This window comes from Nematolebias whitei, chromosome 22 (assembly GCF_014905685.2).
Source record: "Nematolebias whitei isolate Nwh7 chromosome 22, NemWhi1, whole genome shotgun sequence".
Classification (NCBI taxonomy): Eukaryota; Metazoa; Chordata; class Actinopteri; order Cyprinodontiformes; family Rivulidae; genus Nematolebias; species Nematolebias whitei.
The window spans coordinates 12,881,673-12,887,852 of record NC_056519.1 but is presented as its reverse complement, the minus strand read 5'-3'; the positions used below and the strand labels follow the sequence as shown (position 1 = coordinate 12,887,852).

The 6,180-nt window shown below is 38.9% G+C and overlaps 1 protein-coding gene across 1 annotated transcript in view; it reads right to left on the bottom strand.

Moving 5' to 3' along the window:
- Positions 1 to 6,180, bottom strand: part of exoc4 (exocyst complex component 4) — a 125,411-nt gene that overhangs the window by 4,580 nt on the left and 114,651 nt on the right. The window lies entirely within an intron of this gene.

Genomic DNA, 6,180 nt, shown 5'->3' with positions numbered 1-6,180 from the left:
ATATATATATATATATATATATATATATATATATATTTATTAGGGGTTGAACGAGTACATAATTTTTAAACTCGACATTAACATGATAAAACTCGAGTAAAACTCGAGTACTTGATGACATCATAGGATCTAAAGATACAAAAATAAATAAATAAATAAAACCACAAAAAACGTCATTATTTACAAAAAAAAGACCAACAAAACATTGGGAGCATATTATGCTCCTACCATTTATCATACTGCAAATAAGTCACAGGAAAACAAAAACTATTAGTTATTATTAAACTGCAAAAGTGAAAGAAGAGTGCAACACGTCAAAAATGAAACTTTAAAACAGTGGGGCGGACGACCACCCCGCACCACCGCCAGCTTTACCATCACCAGTTTTAGAGGTTAATATGTTTATAGATTTTTTTATAGGTTTAGAGATTAATAATTTTTGCTTTTAGTTTGTGACACAAGATCAGAGGAAGCTGGTTCTGGTTCAGTCGATTGGACCCGGTGTTACACCATATTCTGTGACCTGCAAAAGTGCATGCAACACCACCCCCTACGGTCACAATGTACGGTGGTCACAGAATATGGTGCAACACCGGGTCGCAACGAGCTCCAAACAGTCAAGAAGTTGATCCATTTTCTGTTTCCTTACGGTAGTTGAACCAGAAGATTCATCTTTGGTGAAATATTTCCAGACTATTGATGCATTTCTACCTGTTTGTCAAGACTGGGCCTGCTCTGCTCCATCCGTCTGCTTGGAGGAATCCATTTTGTATCCCACGCCCGGTGCGGATCACGTGACACGTGATGCAATGACGTAATGGCGGCGTAATGACGTCACCACGAATACTCGACGTGAAATTAAAAAACTCGATAAATGTCCTAGGAATCGATGTGTAGATTACTCGAGTAGTCTGTTAAAGCCCTAATATAAAGAAAAAAAATGTCCTTATAGGTTCAAATTAGGTCTGTCACGATAACAAATTTTGCTGGCGATTAATTGTCTCAGAAATGATTGCGATAAATGATAATATTGTTGGAAATTTGACAATAATTAGTAATTATTGTCAAATTCAAGAAGAAATGTTTAATTTGTTTTAAGAGGTGTACCTTTTTAGACCACTGGATGGCAGTATAAAACTGTTTGAACCGAAGGATGGATAGTGAGGGAGCGAGCAGCGTGTCTCTTCAAGAAAAATGGGAGGGAGGCCCCTTGACACGACATGGGATGTCTCTCTTCGGTTCTCAAAATAGCAGATGCTTGGTGTGCTTTGAGCTCTTTAGCATACCATTTTTCTCACAAAGCTTTTAATAAAAAATTTAAAAAATCAATAAACAAGTTCTCAGCTTCTTTTTGCGGAGAAAAACAATTTTTAGACAAAGGCACGGGTTTCAACCGTGAATTTTGGAGCTTCGACAAGACAGTTTTTTTTCCCCCAGGTCGGCCTGTTAGCTTAGCTCGTAGCTTAGCTTCTCAGCTTAGCTGCTTTTAACGATCCAAAAACACGATTTTGGACGGTTAAAATGGATTTTAAAGAGAAAAGAGAAAGGAAGTGGTCAGTGAAGGGCACCGGAGTTGAACCTTTTGTCATCCAGTTTTCAGTAAAAAGAGAGAGACACGAAGAAACGATAAAGCCGATAAATGAAAATGAGATTTATTGTTTATCCTGACAGGCTTAGTTCAAATTATGTAAAACAAACTTTTATAAAATAACTTTTAACCCGAACTTCAGCAGAGCGTGTAATTTGTGCTGCCAACTCTATTGCATGCTCCTTATTACAGTTTAATAGCAACTGTAATTACTTGACAGTGATGCATTAAGAAGAATCACAGATTTTTCACAAAATAAGAAGATTTAAAGGCAGCTCTAATGCAGCTTATTATAACTCGCTGCCAATGGGCAAAAACAGATAATAATGCTTTTGCTTGTATATGTGACAGACAAAATGCAGTCCTTTAGGAAATGCTAGGCTTTTAATGTATAACTGTAAAGGGGAAACTAAATCCACATTTCAGTTTGTCATTACTCTTGTGGCCAGCTAAACATTGTCCACAGAACGAGAGGCGCTTGACAGTCAGCTGGCTCCTAAAAGCGTGTTTGTTTGGGTGTCTGAGCCACAAGGACAGCTGGTAATCTGGCCTCTGTTCAGCACACAGGAGAAGGGGCTGAATCAGAAAACGAAAAGTGTGTATGTGTATGTGTTTGTCGATCTATGTGTCTGAGTGATGTATGTTAGTGTGTACTGAAAAACACTTTCAAACAGTTCATTACCCAAGCAGTTGGAAAGCTATTTGCCAAACAGGGAAAGGCTAGTAATAAGATTAAAATCTCTACGCACCCCACCATCAAGAAAGAATCCCTTGTGACATCAATAACCCACAAACACACACACTCACCCCATCCTTTTGTTAAGTAGCAACTAGTTAATGAAACAAGCCTTATTTTTCAACAATGCCACAGTGATTGTTGTTTTGATTGCTCTCTTCTTTAGAGTCTTTAAGGCCCTCAGCCCCCCCTCTGTGCACCTCCCTCTTCACTAAGCCACAAAAGCACACGCAGTAATTTTTTGCCAATTTCCACCTGCTTTCTCCAGAACTCCAGTCGTGAAGAGTTTTGATTTAGTAATCAGCTTTTGTGTATGCATGCGTCAACATGCCTCCATGGAGTGGATTCTATTAAAGTTTAATTAATTTCCTCCTGCCTTCAATCATATGCAAAAAAATATTAAATAAATGTATGATGCAGGAAGGACACATGACAATGGCACAAGAGAAACAGTTGGGAGCAGGAAAGGTGAGAAAGATGCGATTCAGCACAATTCATTTCCCCTAATTTCTAGCGTGCACAGTATTAAAGCCATTACTGGCTGCCTCTGTCAGCAAGTTTGGAATAACACATTAGTTAGTGAGGGAGAGATGAAAAGTAAGGAAGAAATAATGGAGTGTGAGGATCAACCTCTGTATCAGCTGGAACCAAAGCTTGTTGCTGTTGTAACAAACCTCTGAGCTGAGAGCAACAAAAGGTGCATCACTTGCTTCCTAACATTTGTGTCTTACTTGTAAATGTATAGCCACATAACTCCCACGACACTAAAGCTAGAACATTTTTTTTTTCTTAACGTTCAAGCAATATAAGGCAGGGCTGCAGTTTGTGTGCTCCAACTTGGTTGCTCAGTAAAAGTAGTATCTCAATGGGCTTTGGCAGTTGAAAACTTGTGGGCGACTCAAAGTTCTGAGAATATTGTGTAAAAACACGTACATTTTCAGTTGTGTGTGTTTGTGACCAGTGAGCGGCACTGTTCCATTTTTCGTGACAGATTTATTCATTTATTTTATCCTGCTTATTTTTGTGTGCAAGTCTTGCTGTATTTTATCCCTTGCACAGTTTATTCTGTTGTCCACCTTCGACCACATCGTACCTGCTTCTGCTTACTTTGAACCCACCTCAGCAGCTACTCCCACGGTTATGGTTTAATGTACTGGAGTACACTTCTGAAATGAAGATAGGCAAATATTAACCAGTTTAATTATTAATGTGTTTTTTTATGTGAACATTAGCCCCAGATGTTGTCAGAGTAGAGCTCCAGTGATCACACTGAATTAAAATACAATTTGGTAGGCTAATTTTTTTAATATGTTCAAAAATCAAGCGAAAAAACTGCGACTGGTTAGAAAGGAGGTAAACAGTAAAATCACTGCAATGACATACTTGGATTGCATTTATGCCGCCCTTCAGTTCATGCACACATAAACATGTGTGGTACATCCCAATATTTTTGAACCTGCAGACCTGTTTTGCTGTCTTTGCTCTTCCTTTAGATCAGCCACTCAGGTATGTGGCACTACACTTATCCCCTCTAAGAAAAGCTGTACACCAGTTTGTTTTTCTTCTTTTATTTTTTTTATCTAATAATCCCCCCGCTCTGACAGTAGTGTAGTACTGTAGTGCTGGAAAGTATGTGTTACTATGACAACTGCAAACCAAGTTATGTCAAATCCAGTCTTAGCTGCAGTGTGATTGCAGTTTTAACAGGTTTGATGCTGTGCTTAAGAAGTGCACGTCTTTGTTATTGAATGGTTTGAAGTTGGTCTGTAAAATTTTTAAAAAGTACATTTAGTTCAGTTCCATAAATTTCAAGGCCAAGGGTGCACTTAAAAATATGTCCAATTGTGAGTTAAAATCTAAGTTTAATGTACGCTACTGTTAAAGGTAATATAGTTTTAAAAAATGAACAGGCTTTGACAGATTGTACAGTAACCTTAGTGTAAATACCTTTTTGGATCTTTTAGCCTATCTGTAATACCTCCCCTCCCTTCTGTTCCTATCTCCCTCTGGAGCAGTGCATTTGTCTCTCCTCTGGTAATGAGCAAAGGTCTGCAGAGGCTCAAACTGACGCTTCATCAGCAAAGACTGGTCTCATCATGCTGCAGCACGCACAACAAACACACACAATGATAGGAGCACGCAAAATGCACAAACTCACTAGCATCATCAGCAAAGTGTCATCATGCTGGGAGGTGTGCATATATAAACACATACAGGCTTCATCAACAAATACCAGTCCCAATGAATGGCATCATCAACACACAGAACAGGAGTAGAGGAAGAGAGAGACTGAAGGTGGAGAAAGGAAGAATTTCAATTCAGCAGAGGCTGATTGGACTATAACAACAACAAAAAAGACAAGGAAGGAAAAAAAATGGACAAAGAGTAACAGGAGAGAGATAAAGTAAGAAACACAAGGTGACAGGGTGGGAGACAGAAGCGACAGTGTACTGCAACCTGGCTTAAATACAAACGCTTTTATCTGTTGACACCCACTACCTCCTGACATGGCCGTCAACTGTACTTATTACCACATTCTCTGAGGACACAGAAGCCTGTCACCTTGACACACACACACACGGAGTTTATTTGCCGACATTCTGAATCTCAGAGACGCACCGACACAAGGGGTGGAGGGGCACTTTGGGAAAACACAGTACAAAAGCTTCTTGTACATTACGCACATGTACACTGGAACACTGCAGTAATTTCCAGTAGCAGACAGGTAGGTGAGATGGGCTGAACCCTGGGGTGTCTCCAGAGTGAGACTGTCAGACTGATGTTCAGCCTAACTGGTTGGCTAAGCGGCTGTGAGTTTGCAATGGGTGTTATGACAGTCTGCAACCTGCCTACATGGGTCGCTGGACAGCTCAGAGCTTCAGCTGGTATATAACAACACACCCTAAATGCCACTGCAGATATAAAAGATGTTTACACTGACAAAGGAGATCATTTATTCAGTCTTTCCTCTGCTGCAGGTCACTCTTACTGTGTGTAAATGCATTTTTGTACAAAATATCACTCGGGTGTTAAGAATTGTGCCTTCATATGCTTTTTTCTAGTACTGCAGCGCTGTATCAGTGGAGTGGCTGCACTGCCTCAACAACCAGTCACAACAGTCAGTGCTACGCTTTACGAACTCCTGCAGGCAAATGTAAGAAGTTAACTTTGAAAACCTTTGTTTTGTTGAGGCTCTAAATTTTGGACGATCCAGACCTTCAATACCTGTCATTTTAAGCTTGGAGATTTTTACCTGCAGTAACAAAAAACACTTTAAAAATGGTCGTATGAAGCCTGTGACAAAGGAACAGATGGTATTTAAATCAAGTTATTTTAATAGAGCAAGAAAAGTGAAGATTTTTTTTTTTTTTTTACAAAAAATTGATGCAAAATTCATAGTTAAATTATTTGGCACAAAGAACACCAAATAAGTGACACATCACTTTACACTACCATCAAGTAAATAAGTAAAACATATACATGTCTTTTTTTTTTTTAGGTTTTAATTGTGCTAATGGAAAATCTGTGAACAGTAGATAACATATTTTATCTTCTGCTGTCATTTATTGCATAAATCAAAAGGTTAAATGTACGTGGACTGAAATGAAATATTTTCTAAGGGCTACTAAATCTATCTGGAGTTGTTTTTTTTTTAATCATGAGTAACTATTGGAGCTTCTGGTCTTCAAGATAAAGGACTCACAAACAACTTCACTTGTTTATCTTATCTCTTCTCCTGTCAAGAAACTACCAATAAGCATAAACAGAGAGAGAGGTGGTTACAAGGGACAATAAGAGGTGATCAGAAGAGTGATATGGCTGAGAGTGCAGTCAATACACACACACACACACACAC